This window comes from Marmota marmota, unplaced genomic scaffold (assembly GCF_001458135.2).
Source record: "Marmota marmota marmota unplaced genomic scaffold, marMar, whole genome shotgun sequence".
Classification (NCBI taxonomy): Eukaryota; Metazoa; Chordata; class Mammalia; order Rodentia; family Sciuridae; genus Marmota; species Marmota marmota.
In genome coordinates, this window is record NW_026000153.1 from 24,691,374 (window position 1) to 24,708,652 (window position 17,279).

Consider the following 17,279-nt stretch of genomic DNA (forward strand, 5'->3'; position numbering starts at 1 on the left):
TTTTTTTTTTTTTTTTTTTTTTTTAGTTATCGGCGGGCACAACATCTTTGTTTGTATGTGGTGCTGAGGATCGAACCCGGGCCGCACGCATGCCAGGCGAGCGCGCTACCGCTTGAGCCACATCCCCAGCCCCTGGCCATGTAGCTTTAATGCCATCTTTTCACTGTATACAAGAATGAAACCTGGTTTATGGAGGCTGGTGTGACCCTATAGAAAGGGATCATGTTTCCCCTTGCTCCCATGGCTTAATAAAGGACACCTCATAGCCTTATCTACCATCTCTTCTTTGAAAATTTCTTGCTTACTATAACCAATAAGAAGTAGCAAATACAGTCATTCCAGTATTGGAAGGGAATCTTGATTCAAATTCTGGGTTAAATTTCTTTTTTTATGGATGAGTCATTTTTCTTAGAATCCAACGCCCTAGGCACATGAAGCTCTCAGGCTGCAGGTTATAGATACCAGACCCAAGACTTCAATGAATTAAGAAGTTCAGTGAGGTCCCACTTTGTTAAGCAAATATTTTTTGGAGATTCTGTGCAGTTATAATTTCTTATCATTCAAGAGGCGAAACAATGTCTCATTAATGATCTTAGCCAGCAATGTTCCAACTCAGATCATTGACCGAGGAGATTTTTATTATTTTCCTAAATAGCTACTTACGTAAACTCAACAAACAAACCATCTGTCAACTTTCACAATTACTCTTCAATGAATGATTGTACTTCAGTAAGTTCAGAAAAGCCTTTCCATTTGTGGTATTCCACTGTCGGTAAAGACCTCTTTTTGTCGTTGTTTTAGTCAACTAATTTCCTGCTATTTTTACTACAGAAGGAGCAATGATTTGAGATTAGAGCAACAGTCATTGGAGAGGTCCTGTGCACAGCACAGTCATGAGGTGTTGGAAATAGACTATTCTATGCAGGGGATACGATATCCTAGAAGATCTTAGTCCATCCTGGGTGGTCTTAGTTTATCCTCAATTCTTAGGATAGTTATCTCTAAAGAAAAAACATGATATTGTCCAAAAAAAAAAAAAAAGTAATGTGTACTTTTGGAACCACCGCAAACACTTTTTGGAAAGATGAATAATAGAGACAAATTATATGGAGGAGAGCCATCTTTTATGAATGCCAAGGAAGCATTTATATCAAAATACCCTCAGTGACAGATTTCAAAGATTCTTTGGTTGAAAATTTTCCAACGATCAATACATAATAAGAAAAATTGTGTGTGTGTGCACGTGTATGTACATGCTCACTCTTCTTTGCTACTCCAACATAACACATTGATGTTTGTGGCCCTGGGCAGACTGACCATACAGAGAAAACCCTCCACTGTTATTCTGGATGTCTGCCTGGTATTGGAGAGGGCTTTGGAGTTTAATTTTGGCAGACTTTGTCTCTAAAGTATCAGTGAGGGTTGGTTTCTTGAAGTTAGAAAGGTGTCTTTTTGAAGATTACTCTCTGTAGGAATTCCTTTAGGTCATGAAAATTCTCTGTTTTGTTAGGATCTGACTAATTTGATTGACACCTTAGATATATTCCTTCATTGTTTTATATTTCATACATTTTAATAATTAAACCATAAGATGTCAAGAGTTGGCTATTTTACTAGTGATTGAGGGCCATAATCACAGGTGCTATGGTTGAAATTATAGGTCGTACATGAACATGCAAGCTTCCTTAGAAGTCAGAGATGATTAACAGATGGATGGAGTACCAAAAGTTGAGTATTTTAATCACCTCCCTTACAAAAGTGGAAACCATGGCCCAGAGATGAGGACAGAAGTGACTTACTCAAGGTAATGTGGCTGTTGTTTCTGGGTACATTGAGCCCAAACCAGAGAGTCTCAAAGGCCACCACTCTTTCATGCTACCTTTCTGTTTTAAGATTTATTTTGCTACTATCTCATAACCTAATAATAAGCAGAAATTTATATTCAGCAGTAGACATACAATTAATTGAATAATGTAGAATAAATACTGCCCAGGGATATATTGATAGGACAGTCTTTTAGAAGTGTATCGTATTTGCATTAGTTGACTGCAGACCAAAGCCCACTTTTCCTGACCACCTTGACTTGACTTTTGTGGAAGTGTGAAAATAAAGAGGTTAATAACTTAATGAGACTCTCTAAAGGCAAATACCATAGGGTTTTAAATGGCTTTAAAGGTAAAGAGGCTAGAAGCAGTTTTCTAACCTCAAAATGTTTACTTCATCATCCATAATGATATGGAAATGTCCCACACCAACATCCAAAGCCCATTTAGAGTATGAGATTTATGTCCAATCAAGTAGACCTCTCCACTTGGCAGTCCCACCTGCACCTAAATACCACTAGTTCTTACTCCTTTTGCCATCCTCTCCCCAACAAAAATGACTCCTGATTCTCATCTCATGTCCCCCACCTTCTATGGATCATCCACTAACCAGTTCCACTGCCAAAACTGTGGAAGCGCAACACAAAGAAAAGACCACCAACTCCAATTTTAAATCAAGTAAAGCCAGCTTGTATTGTGTACACAAAAGCTGGCCAATGACTTTCTCACCCAAAACCCAGGCCAGAGAATAGCCCCCCAACACTCCAGAAAAAAAGGTTTTATAGCACAGAAAGTTTCAAAGTGGCAGGGGGTGTCTTGAGAACTTACAGCTAACGGGATTTTGACAAGCATAATACAAAGGCAGATAGCAGGTTAATGATCTAGATGGCATGATATTTTAAGGTAGGGAGTAAATTCAGATTCCAACATCAGAATTTATGAGGGGCTGCTGAGGTTTCAGAGAGGGTTGTTATCTGGTCAGGGGGAGCCAGGATTTATGAGGTGCCACTAAGGTTTTAGAGAGGGTAGTTATCTGATCAAGGAGACCCAGGCATGGGTGAGTTCAGAGAATGGGCACGAATTCCAAGTCTTAGTTTAATTTATAGTAAAACAGAAATTTTTCATGACTTTGTGACAAGATGGCTCCCAATCTTAAGATGGATTTGGGCTGGGTTTGTCAAAACCATCAGTTTTCATTGGCTTTTCCCCCTTTTCCCTTCCCTTACACTCAGCTCCCAACCCCAATTGAATTAGTCCTAAACCCTTCAATATCTCTGAGATCTCTCCATCTGCAAGGACTTACTACCTCAGCCTGTACTCTCATTTTCCCACCCATCCTCTGCATGACAGATAGACTGATTTTTCTAAGATGGAATTTTTCTGATATCACTGCCCAGCTTGAGTCCTTCCGTGACATCCTGTAGCACCAGACACAACATTCACACTCAGCTTCTCATTCCAGCACTCCTGTGATCTGGCCTCTACCAAACCTCAGTAATTGCTGCTTCTGCATCCACATGCTGGGCCAGTTCCCCAGCTTCCTCATTTAGCTGTGGCCCAAGCCTGAGTGCTATAAAATCCTTGTTGAGGGGCTGGGGTTGTAGCTTAGTGGCAGAGCGCTTGCCTAGCATGTGTGAAGTACCGGGTTCAATCTTCAGCACCACATATAAATAAATAAAAAATAAAGGTCCATCAACAACTAAAAAAACTTGAAAAAAAAAAAAAAAGCCTTGTTGACCAAGACAGATGGCTTCTCCGATTCTCCTTGTTACACTGTAGTATTATCATTGCCTTACTTATTTCCTTCACTAAACTGTAAGTACCATGTAGACTTTTTCATCTTTGTATCCACGGCACCTGAGGAATGGATGACACTTAAGTCCCTGCACTACATATGGGTTGAATTAATTCATAATTTTCTGACATAGGAATGCATACATTTTCAGTTCTTGATACATATGTAAATTTCTCTGAGCATCATTTGACAGTCAGAAAAGTACGTTTCCTAATCACTCTGACACCTTGGCAGTTTAGTGTACATGAGGTAAAATATTATGATACAAATATCTGATTGTTTTTCTTTGAAGGAATAATTAGCAGTTTGACAGCTTGCATATGTGAATTATTCAGTGTGAGGCTGTAAATTTCCTACCTGCATAATTTAACTCTAGCTTGCAGTGAACAGAAGGTCTGTGTGAAAGTGTGGATGCCTTTGAAAATGTTGGCTTGTTATTTGCCAAGTGTTTTAAAAGAACAGTGCAGAGACGGCTTTGTTTTTAAAAGAATAGATCTTAAAAGGGTCACTGCTAGGGTATATGACTCCTCTGTGGGTTGTAACATTAGGAAATGAAAAATGGGAGCATTTTATAATATATGACTGATTGGGTATGAATTCCACATCTGATGAGTGTCAGCTCTGAACTTTCACAGTTACCTGTCATCTGTAATTCTTAGGTTTTTTTTTTTCATATTTAAGTTGGTATAAGTATGTTACCTGTGTTGCAGAATTGTTGTAGGGAGGGTCAGATAGCTGATGCTGTGCTGCCAGAGCACAGAGCCTGGAGGTGTTCCCTGCTGTCACTGTGTCCTACTGAGGGCATGTGCTTGAAAGATGGGTTTTATTATTGATGGATACAGCAAGGTCAACAGATCATGAGATGATTGCCTTTGAAAAGATTGTCCATTCTACTCACATATCTCGGACAACCCAGGGAAGCATGTGTCAGTCAGATGGCAGAAGAAGCCAAAGGAACACGGAAGAAAAGCCTTGATCCTAGTTTCTCCAGGAGGAACAAATAGGCAAGGCAGGAAAGTAAGGCTTAGGATTGGCTAGTTGGGATAATTTCTGCAGCATCTGGAACACAGTACTATCCCTAGTTTCCTCTTACTCAGACCTGGGGTGAGAAAGGCAGCTGGAGATGGCTCCCCCCCGTGTGAGAGCCCATGGAGGAGGTGGGGATGTGTGGGCTCCAGATGGACTGGTTTACCTATGAAAAGCATCATGCTCACAGGAAAATCCTTTATTCTTCAGGAATGGCTAAGCCTGGAAGGGCTGGACTCCAGGGTCAGCAATGCTCCAGATGTCACAGCATCAGAATGCAGAGAATGTAAGAGCAGTAATACAACCTGTCACTCTGCTCCAGTATCAGTCACTAGTTAGATACCGTCTCCGAGGGAGAACTCTGACAAGTGTTCATTTTGTGTGTGGGATGTCCTGCCTGACCCGCTGGAAGACAGGGGTTGAGGGTTGAGAGGAACATGAATCTTCACCTGTGGACCAGTTAGTGACACGGAACTAAGTGCTAAGGTGGTGTGGTGCCCTCATCTCCACTCATGGCCTCCCATGGCAGGATCTACCAAAGATCTACTCTCTGCCCCAGTGGCAGTCCAAAATGTCCTTTTCTCCGCAGATAATAAGAAGCAGGAGATGCCCTGTGGCCCCTAGGAGCCAGGACACTGACTCTGAACAAAGCATCCTGACACATTTGTATCCTATCTTTCCAAAAGTTCTGGTCCAGAGGTACATGTGGGCAGGGGAAAATGTCCCCCAGTAGGCTGAGAAATTGCTATATGTTCTCATTTTGCAGTTTATCATCCACTTCCTCATTACCCACTTTCAGAAGCCATCTTTTCCCTTTCTCCCACTTGTAAAATCTTGCCAAAAATGTGGGCAGGCTATCCTCCATATCCGTGGGTTCTACATCTGCAGATTTAACCAACCATGGATGGGAAATATTTGGAAAAATAAATCATGTCTGTACTGAACATATACAGTTTTTTTCATGCTCTTATTCCAGAAATAATGCAGGATAACAGCTACCTCATTTTATGTAAGGGATTTGAGCATACTGAGTTCATTATTTGTGGTACATTCTGGGACCCATATCTTGTGAAAGCCGAGTATCTATGAATCAGTGACTGTCATTTCCCATATCCTTAGGCGTAATCTGTTCAAAATCAAACACTTTTTTAATGTTTTATGTGATTCATGTTTTTCATATATTAATGGTATAAATTGATACTTTGGTAACTCTTATCTGGCCCTGGAATTATTTTTCATGCTATAAATTGAACACATTTTTTAAAAGATAGTCAAAATGATTATGTTTTATCTAGATCACTAGACCAGAAAGGAATCTTGGGGTGGGGGGGAGACTCTAAGAATTTTTCTAGAATTTATTTCTCTTTCTCTGCATTTTTAATGAATTAATTTGTTGTTTGATTATTTATTTATCTATTTGGTGATACTGGGGATCAAAACCAGGATTTTGTGCATGCTAGACAAGTTCTCTGTCACTGAGTTATGCTCACAGCCCTATTTCTAGAATTTCTTAAGCTTCGTGTTAATACCATATAGATTTGCTTAAAATTTGGAAAATGCATGTCGCTTATATCTGCTCCATAAAATAGCCAATTATTTATATTTCTCTTCAGGTTCCTCTTGCTTATATATGGCAAATAGCGTGGAGCTACAATCTTGTGATTTCTTGTCCTACTGTCCAATATTTTGAATTTCTCAGAGTTTGACTCTCATATCCTAGTAAGTCACACTCCACAGGACTCAGGCAGGTTTCAAACTGGTTACCATAAAGCCAGCCAGAGGTATTTACCTCACTAGGGAAAAAAACATACCATCGCCAAACCTTGATTCAGCAATACCCTCATCTTTTATAAACAAATTTCCACTAGAGAAGAGGAAGACTGAATTATAACTACATTTATTTATCTGCTCAAAACTCACTGTTTAGGAAAACTGGACTAGAGGAGGAGCCCTAGAAACAAAATGGCCCCCCCAAAAAAGGGGAGTTTAATTTTCTATATGTACAGAATCTGCTCCTGAAGGCCCTGAAAAGCGACTGCTAAAACTGAGACCAGAGCTACAGGGAGGCCTTCTCATGGACCTGTAGTAGGGCTTAGATTTCAAGTTCACATTTTGTGTGAATCATTAGCAGGAGAGTTTTTCCTACATGCAATTTCATCTTGTAAATACACACGCTGCTTTCTGTTGTTCCTTTCTAGTCAACCGAGACTCTATCTGAGAACATCAGGTCTGGTGCTGCTTGTTTATCTTCACCATGTGGTGGCTGCCTGTTTATTTCAGGGAGATTGTGGATTTTCGCTAAAGCCTGGAGGATGGGCAACCAGCCAGAGTCGGTTTGTTCTGCTCCCTGAGTCTGACTCACCAGGTGTGGCTCCTGCTCACACTGGATCAATTCTCATTTTCTAAACTATAAATGCATTGGAGGCCCATGTGATAGGATTGAGAGGATTCCAAGGAAACTGAGCACAGTACTGCAGCATGGTGTGCAGGAAGACTAAGCATATTACCATAGCACAGTGCACAGGTGGACTGGGTACTGTACCTGGTACAGTGTGCAGGGAAATGAACCACAGGACCATGGCATAGGTGAAGGAAGGTTGAGCCCATTACCCATTACCGTAGCATGGTGTGGAGGAAGGGCCTCTCATCAGTGAGGATGTAACAATAAAAACCATTCTCCTCACACCACTGGAAGAGAGGGAAAGCTTTCCCACAAGCATATAAACAGGAGGAAAAGAAGACAAATTTATTATGTTCAGGGGAACATTGCATGAAAAAAATGAGTACCCCAAACCAGTGAGATCTAGAAGCACATATACTCTCTCCTTGAGGAGAAAAGGGGAAAAGGAAAAGTCACAGAGAAGGCCACATGAAGACGAAGGGGACTAAAGTCAAAGAAGCCAGGGATTGCCGCCAGCCATGAGAAACCCGTGAAGCAATCTGGAACAGATTCTCCCTAGAATCTATAAGGACTCCACCCTGCTTACTTGTGGCCTCCAGAACTGTGAGAGAGTTGAGGGGAGGGGGATGAGGTGTGAATATAATCAATTTAGGGAAAAGTGGATGGCTTTGGAGAAAGATGAGTGGATCCCCATCAGAAGAAGTGATTGTCAGTGAAGAAGTCTGCCTGGATGTGAACTTGACCTCCAGTCTTCCCTCTTATGGTATGAGTTTAATTTTCCCTGTTTGATGAAGTTCCCAGGACCAGATTCAAGAAAATTGTCTTCCTTTTGGAGGGTCTGTACTTGTGTAGCTGAGTGGAGCTTAGAGCAAACCCTCCCTGCATTTACTATTTGACAGATATCTTCTGTTTGAAGGAATGAGCACACCAAAGTAATATACTCTGGAGTGGCATTACCTGAACACCTTCACTTCACACCAAGGAGTTGGAATGACATCAGCACCTAGGAATTTGTCCTTTAGATGTATTGTTCAACTCCTGTTATCTGACAAATTCTACTGGTGAGTTCAAGATGAAGAACACTGGCCTGTGCTATGGTGAAGTTTCAGATAGTTGTAGGAGGCCCCTTCCTGCAAAGTCTTCATAAGCCAAGTGGCCCTATGGGAACAGTGGTGGCATCCACACAGGGGATGGATGAGAGCTTGCTGGAAGATCCTGAGGTCGAAAGATATGCTTGCTCTCTCATGCATGCACAAGCCTATGGAAACACACGTGCGCGTGTGCGCGCGCACACACACACACACACACACACAAACCAGCCTCTACAGTCTTTCCTGTACTCGGTCATATCCAATTTCATATCATATAGACAGTCAACTGTTTGTACTTAGGAATTGAAGTATGGTCTTAGGGGAAAATGCTAACATCAAACAGCTTGTGTCCAAAATGTCTTACCTATGAGACTTTTCCTAAATTACTATGCTCTACATTACTCTCAGTTACATCCAGTGCACAATGGGGTTCATGTATCACCTAGCAAATATTGGCACTCAGCTGGCCACAGGGGATGCACCTGGGGATGGCTGTCTGTGCAGTGCTGCATGATAAAATGGAGATAAACTAAGTTCCTGGTTAGATTCCTAGGGCTTCTGTAACAAATCACCACAATCTGAGTAGCTAAAAACAGCCTAAATTCATTCTCTCACAGTTCTGGAGGCCACAAGTAAGCAGGGTGGAGTCCTTATAGATTCTAGGGAGAATCTGTTCCAGATTGCTTCATGGGCTTCTCATGGCTGGCAGCAATCCCTGGCTTCTTTGACTTTAGTCCCCTTCGTCTTCATGTGGCCTTCTCTGTGACTTTTCCTTTTCCCATAAGAACTCTGGTTGTTCTGTTTAGAGCCACCTGGGCCATCCGGGATGATCTCATCTTAAGATCTTTTACTTCATTCCATCTGCAAAGACCTTTTCCGAAGAAGGCCTCATTCACAGACTAAGTGGAAATAAACTCTGGAGATGGCCATTCAATTCATTTCAGCTGATAAAGGCAAAGCCCTCTCACAGCAGACAGGCATTTAGGGAGGTCTCCCCTCAGGAAAGGGAATGCTTATTTAGCACTACCATTATTCCAAAAGTGCTCTAATGGCTTTGAGAGTGTCACATAGTGGTGTGCAAATGAAGACACCGTGGGTCCTGAGGAACAAAGCTAAAACCAAACACCCTGCTGCAAACGGACCAGACCCATAGAGTTTTCACTGCCACAACTCAGGGTCTCCATGGCTCAGTGGACTCCTTCCCACTCTTATTCTTATGTTCTCGTAAGCAATGAGGTCATGTGACATCCTTTATTACCTGTAAGTCATTTCTGTAATCCAGAGATGAACATTTTATCTTTAAACCCCAAATTTTCCTGAAACTAGTAGCTGGCCAGAAGCCGGAAGGGAGACAGACAGGTACCACCTGTTCTGCTTCCTGGAGAATGGATCATCAGGCCAGTGGATGGTCTCCTGCTTCATGACTACTGCCTTATCTCTGACCCTTACCACCAACATGAGAATCAAAAGCCCAGGCTCAATAGTTTTTCCTTTCCCAAGGGGGTTAGATTTGGGGGTTGGAGTCATAGCAGCTCAGCCCTAGAGTTATGTTTTCTGAGGACCAAGGATACATGTACTGATGACCTCAAGGGTACCAGTTAAAAGAAGAGTCCATCCAGAACTGGGCCAGGAGCTATCCTTGATGTGTTTGCTCATGGACTTAACAGCAGCTCCTGCTGTTTGACACTTGATGAAAGTCTAATGTGTAACCCAGAACTTTAGGGAGATGATTTTATTCCATCTTTAAACCAAACTTTTATGATTTTCAGGGGCAGAATGATTGAAGATCGCTATTTAATGGTTTTTCCTATTGTTATGGCTTTTTCGAGAAAAGGTCATTGTATGGTGTGAGGAATGATTGGAGAGGGTTGAGGTTGGTGGGTTCACCTCCTCTCTTAAGTGGAGCCCTATTGGGCTGGGGACAGGCCTTGCTCCTTCTGTAGACTCACATCTGTGGGGATGTAAGGGTCTTCACCTCAACTTCTAAAACCTCTCTCATGCCTATTCCCTCAAACTCCCAGATTAACATTCGGCCATGACATGGACTAAAGCGCCATCTAGTGTTTGCTTCCTTGAACTACAGATTCCAGTGGAAGCCAACACCTGTTAAATCAAATGGGCTGTTGAACTGGGTAACAAGAATGAGCAAAGGGCATCCAGGCTGCCCTAAGAATCAAGTCCTTTATTAACACAGATAGCCTCTGATCCAGTGCCCTTTCCTTTTATTCCTCACATCACATATTAAAACACAACAGCAGAATGTCAGCTTCGTGTTGCTCTGACCAACACAACTAACAAGAACAATTTAGAGGAAGAAAACTACTTTTGCTCGGAGTTTCAGAGGCTCAGTTCATGATTCATTGCTTCATTGCTATTTGCCCAGGGTAAGGTAGAACATCATGGTGGAAGATCATGGCAGAGAAAATAGCTCAGGACATGGCAGCCAAGAAGCAGAGAGAGTTTGAGTGCAAGGAGCCAGGGCTAATATAATCCCCAGCGTCATGCCCCCAGAGACCTACTTCCTCCAGTCACACACTACCTGCCTACAGTTACCACCCACTAATCCATTCAAATTATTAATCCATCAAATAGGTCAATTCAATGATTAGGTTACAGCTCTCATAATCTAATCAGTTTGCTTTGAACATTTCTGTGTTTTTTCACACATGAGCTTTCTGGGGACACCTCATATCCAAAAGATAACAAGCAATAACAAAGGACAAAAATGAAAGTCACAGGAACTAACACAACCCAAATCTCATTCCAGGCTTGATAGCTGGCCTGACAAGGCTATGAGGAAGGGCTTCCTTTTCACTCTAAGATCACTGTTTGAAGGTGAGGCCCCTCATGGCCAGGTTCAAGCTAGGTATGGAATAGGCTATTCTACAGGCAGGCCCTCCCCTGAGAACTGTAGGTTTCCCCCAGGGACATGTAGCTGTCTGTTGACTGCCAGCTGCTGCCCATGGAGGCTCCATTCTGTTCCTCCCCAGGACCCAGAGAGTCCTGCTGGGAACCCAGACTGGCCTCTAGCCTCAGGAGATGCTGATGACCTGTCTGCTCTTCAGCAAGAACTCTGCTAAGCCAAAACCCAGTCTCTGACATTAGGCATTTTATAGTTCAAGGGACAGAGTGGGGAAAGACAGATACTAGAATTATTTTTTATCATGATAAAGTATGATGAAATTAACTGAAAGAACTTATATAAAGTATGTTAGGTTTTTCTACTTATCATGTAATGTTGCACCCTCTATATGAGCCACACATTGTGCTACCTGCTGTAGGTACACATTTGTCACAACATCTGGATAAATAGCTATTATTATCCACATTTTTTTAAAGATAAGAATATGAAAACTTGAAAATTTTGTTTAATGTCATGCAACTTGAACCAAGGTAGATTGGTTGATAAATATTAATTATTCTAATAAAAGGAGTACCAACAATGAAGGTGCAAAGGGAAAAACATTCATGCATCGCTTAACAAGAATATGATCTGAGAAATACAGTGTTAGATGATTTTGTTGTGGTATGAACATCAGAGTATACACAAACTCAGATGGTATAGCCTACCACACCTAGGCTACAAACCTGTATAGCATGTTGCTATACTGAATACTGTAGATAATTGTAACACAGTGATAAGTATATGTGTATTCACATATTTCCAAAAATGGAAAAGGTATAGTAAAGATGGTAGTGATAGGAATTTTTTATCCCCTTTATAATTTTATGGAACTGCTGTTGCATATATGGATCCTCACTGACCAAAACCTTGTGAGACTGTATTATCATACCTATTTGAGATGGGTGAGGAGTTCTCAGCTTCTAGATTTTAAAGTAGAAAAATGAATATGTTCCTCAGTAAAGCCATGGATCTAGGAATAAATGAGATCATGTATGTGAAAAGATTGCTCACATTAGGTTCTTAATATTATTTATGCAAAGCCATATCTCTTGTCCCTCAAAGGTGCTTCTTTCTTACAAGGTGTCATCTCTGAAATTGGAATGTGTTTTGCAACCAATGGCTGAGAGAAACATAGGGCCATACGGACAGCATCTTTTCTTTCTTAATGATATTTAATGATGCTTCTTATGATCACTGACAGCTTAGATTCAATTTGGTACCACATCATTTGTTGTTAGGTGCAATTCTTTATGGCGATCTGGTCAGCATTCTTGAGTGGCAATTCAATGAGAATGAGCTTCAGGAACATTCAACAAGGTCAGGAAGGCATAAGTGAGCCTGGCTGGTCCTGGAGTGAAAGAGGACAGGCCTCCAGAATCAAGTTCAGTTAGGCAAGTTCAGTTAGAATGAGCCCAAGGCACAGAAAAAAGGAGGAGACCAGCTGGGCAGCAGAGGGATTTTGTTCCTTTGTGTCAGGACAGGTTTCATGCTTGGTGCTGTGAAAGGTGACAGTTTTCCAAAATAATTTCTGGGAGCCTCGTATTGGCAGATGGAGAGTAGTAAATGAAGCCAACACTAGTCTCCTGAGGAGCCAGCTCGGTCCTTGTCTCCAGGGTCTCAGCCTGCCCAGCTGTGTGGCCAACCAGCTGCCCTCTGCCTACCAGGTTCCTGTAGTGCAAACTAATTCCCAGAGCACATGGGTAAGCTTGTCTACCTAGCTTCATCATGGTCCCTAGGGATTTGGTGAGAGGGACAGAACAGAGTGAGGAAGAAAAGGAAGAAGGAAGACTGATGGCTCTTTCAAATCAGGTGACACCAAGCCCACAGTGTGCCTCCGGGAGCTATGGCTTCATTCAGTTATTTGTGTGACCAGATGGAAAAAAAATGCTAAACTCTGATTTGTTCAGGTGTATAAGGTTGCCTTTCAGGACTGGGTCCTTGACTGTCCCCCAGAGATGCCATTCATTGAGAAGCAGTGCATAAGACTATTCAAAGAGAGTTGGGCTTCCATTTCTGGATTCTTCCCAACCTTTTTTTGAGATATAATTTATATACAAAAATTATACATTATTAACATATTATTTGGTGAGTTTAGACATATGTGTACACTCATTTGACCATGACGATCCAGGAAATAAACATATCCATCACCTCCAAAAGTTTCCTTATGTCTCTTTTTTTTTTGTTTTGGTAAGAAAATTTAACATGATATCTACCCTTTGACTAATAAATTTTTAAGTGCCCAAGACCATATTGTTAACTTCAGACACTGGTACTAGGAGTACTATTAAGTGCTACTATTAAGTGTAGCACTTACTCTGTAGTACTTGCTCATCTTGCACAACTGAAACTTTATATACAATTAATAACTCTTCATTTCTCCCATTATGGTAAATCCCATTCTATTCTTTGGTTCTGTGTCAGAGACCAGCTCCAACAGGGGGTCTCAGGAGACAAAGGAATGGTGAGGAGTCGGCGAAAGGGGGGTGGAGAAACAACACAGACACCAAAGTGAAGGTGTTGATCCCAATCTTTACTTGTGAAGTTGATCATATATACTTTTCATTTTGGCAGGCTCACAGTACTTTGTGGTTACAAAACAGGAATCATTATTCAAAGAAACAAAATATCACGTAGCTACAATTAGAATAGAAAAATGTATCTTGACTTATGCATAAGCAAGCATTTGTACTTTCAGTTCGCGTTTTGCTTTGAGCTGTTTCTGCTTAGTTAACTTTTAATAATAGTTAGAAATGTCCCAAACTATTGGCCTATACCTTGACTATTCTTTCTTGACTTACTGACTGGAACCGGTGCCATGGTTACGGCAAGTGGTTGACTTGTTATTAATTTTAATCAAACAAGAGTAAGAGCACAAACCATTGTGCACAGGAACAAGAACAAGTTGCCCAGTACTAAGCACTAATCTGTCTTCTTAACATTAATTTTTCTTCTCTAGATTTTAATTTAATTTCTCAAAAACTTCCTTGACAGGAATACAGGGAGTTTTTCATTAGACATTAACAATTTACGCTCCACAGCTGAATCATTGCATTTAGAGCAAACAGATCTATTCTTTAGAAGTAGCTGCATTAATTGGGAAAGTCATGTTTTTTCCTTCATACTTAATGGTCATATGAGAAGTCACAACTATACTTATTAAAGGAATACAAAAACAAATCAGCCCATTCCCAGAAACATACTGCGCTCCTCCAGAGGATGGACGCCTTGCGCCATCCACCTCAGTAGGGCCTTGCCATTGCCTGAGTCAGGGGAGGGGTGCAGCAGTTCTGAGTGTGACTATTTTAGGGACCTCATTTAAATCATGCAGTATGAATGGAATTGAATTATACACTATGGTCCTTCTATGACTGGCTTATTTCACTTATATCCTCAAGGTTCCTCCATGTTGTTACAAATGGCAGGACTTCCTTAAAAAAAAAAAAAGCCTGAATAACATTCTATTGTATCCATATGTTGCATTTTTTTATCCATTCATCTGTTCTCAACATTTGGGTTGTTTCCATATCTTGGCTATGTGAAGACATGCAAATGGGTAACAGAAACAAGAAAAAGATGCTCAGCTGCTCAGCATTGCTGATCATCAGGGAAACATGGATCAACAGTCACAATATATTACAACTAGAGTAGAGTAGATATTATAAAAATATGAAAAACTAATAAGTGCTAGTGAAGATGAGAAGAAAAGAGAAACTTCATAAACCATTCATCGGTGGCAATATAGCATCATGCCTCTGGTGTGAAATTTCCTCAGAAAGTTAAAAATATACCTACCATATGATTAACAAACTCACTTCTGGGTATAAGTTTTTAAAAAGTGAATTCAGGGTTGCCATGTCTTTATCATAATGCATGGTTCTCAATCTGGGCTGGGATTTGTGCAAAATGCAGTGAGTGGTCTGACTTATGTCTAGTGTTTCCAAAGGCTTGTTGGTGGTTATCCACCATACAGGCTTCCCAGAAATTTCTAATTCTTTCTCCTTAGTCCTCTAGAGTTCCCCTGCAATCTCACATCAATGAAAAGCAGGAACCACTAGTAGCCATGTTCTTGATTTAATCATCAATTAATTATTAGCTCATGTGGTAATATCAACTTTCAGGGCATGACAGAAAATAATAATAATGACTGCTGGCCAAGTTACTGGGAAGAGTAGCTCATTTGTCCTGGGTGGTTTTCTAGGTCAGTGAGGACACTCGATTCAAAAATGCAAACCATGTGCAGGAAACCTACCTTAACAATAGTGCTCTCTGGCACTAACTATGATTCATAGTTTTTAGAATGCTTTTACCCATGCAGTTTTGGGCCTTTATTTATCCTGTGAGGCAGATTCATTCCCATTTTACAGTTTTGGATATTAGTTCAGAGATGCCCAAGTAAAGGAGAAGTAAGGTTTATCGTCACATTAATGTCAGTCATTCAGATCTGAGGGCATTGCTTTCTAGATCTTCCTTTAAAAATTGTTATGAAATATTTCATCACTATGAAAGAATGCATAACATATACAGATAAAATTTTAAAGCGGGCAAATACAAACCAGTGAATCTTATGAAGTAGAGCATTAAAAAGAACTAACTGAAATCCCCAGGTATCCTCCTCCAGGGGGAAGCATCTATTAGATTTTGCATTTATTACACATTTAAAAATATTTTTTTTATTATGTAGGTTTTCTTTAAAGTACCTAGGGTTGGAAGTATAGCTCAGCGGTAAGGTGTGTGCTTAGCACACGTGCTGTGGTTTTGGTAAGTGTCCCTCAAAGCCCTTGTATTGGGGCTTGGTCACCAGCCTCTGATACTATGAGAAGGTAGTGCAGACCTCAGGAGGTGGGGCCTAGTGAGAGGTAGTTAGGTCATTGGGGATGAGCCTTTGAAGGGAACTTTGGGATCCCATCCCTGGCATCTTTGCTTTCTGATTGCCAAGAAGTGAGCAGCTTCTTTGCTGCAAGTGGCCCAACATGATATCGTGCCTTGCCACAGACCCAAAAGCAATGGGACCAAGGGACCATCGACTGAAGTTTCTGAAACAGTGAACCAAATATATCTTTCCTTTTCAAAAGCCAGTTATCTCCAGTATTTGTAATGGTGATAGGAAGCTGAATGACACAAAGGGCAAGTCCCTGGGTTCAATTCTCAACAGCTAAATAAATATGACTTATTTCTTTATACTCTTAAAATTCAAATGTTTAACGTGGAAAAATAAGAATTCATACCCCATTTGAATCAAATGTATGATATGTCAAGATCATTGTAATGTTTTGAGCAACTAATAAAAAAAATTAAAAGAGAAAAAATTTCAAATGTTCATGTCATACAAATTGTCTTAAAACTTACTCTTTTCCTTAGTATTATCTTTCTGAGATTCATGCTCATGGATGAGGGCTGAAGGTGTTTATTCATTTCATCATTGTATAGAGGTTCTCTGAATATGTCACAGTATATCCATCTATGTGCTTATTAGACATCAGATTTGTTTTCTGACAGTGTTTGGTGAGTGTAGGTGATACTGGCTTGATTCTACATTGTGGCACAGATGGGCACACACTTATTCTCCAAACACACATGTGCACAGAACACCTGCCTTTAACTTTCCTCAGCACCAAAATTGTTTTTAAGAATTCTTCTATCTTCTTTAATGATTCTTAAGTTACAAATATCTTGAGTTACCATTTTAGGTAGTCTCTTTCTTGTACTTCTATTTATGGTATATTTTGACAAAATCAAAGTCTATATTTTATGATTTTGTAGTTTGAGTCTTGCTTCAAAAGTTCTGTCCCTTTATGTAGCAGGATTTTTTTTATCCCATTTGTTACTTATGTGTTGTGAGACTGGAATCTGATTTTGTTGTTCTTCACGTGGAAAACCACTTGTCAGCACCAAGAGTGAGGATGCTCAGTGCCACCTCTGTCTACATATGTGTGAGTCCGGGTCTGGGTTGCCTGGGCTTCTGTTCTGTGGTGGATTTGTCTAGTGCTCTGTCAGGACTCTAATCACTTAATGGCTACAGACATTTAGAAAGGTTTGACAATTGGCAAGGCAAGTCCCCAGGATGACCTTGACTATTTTCTCCCTTTTTCTTTTTAAAAAATGTCTTCAAATGTCTTAACAACAAACACAGAAATAAACTCTGTTGGGGGTTTTATCACAATGACATTATATGTGTGAATCAATTTGAGGGAAATAAAACTTTACCTTTCTCTCTCTCTCTCTCTCTCTCTCTCTC

The 17,279-nt window shown here is 40.7% G+C and overlaps 1 protein-coding gene across 2 annotated transcripts in view; it reads left to right on the forward strand.

Moving 5' to 3' along the window:
* Positions 1-17,279, forward strand: part of Vwc2 (von Willebrand factor C domain containing 2) — a 170,176-nt gene that overhangs the window by 70,187 nt on the left and 82,710 nt on the right. The gene's annotated exons all lie outside the window — the stretch shown is intronic.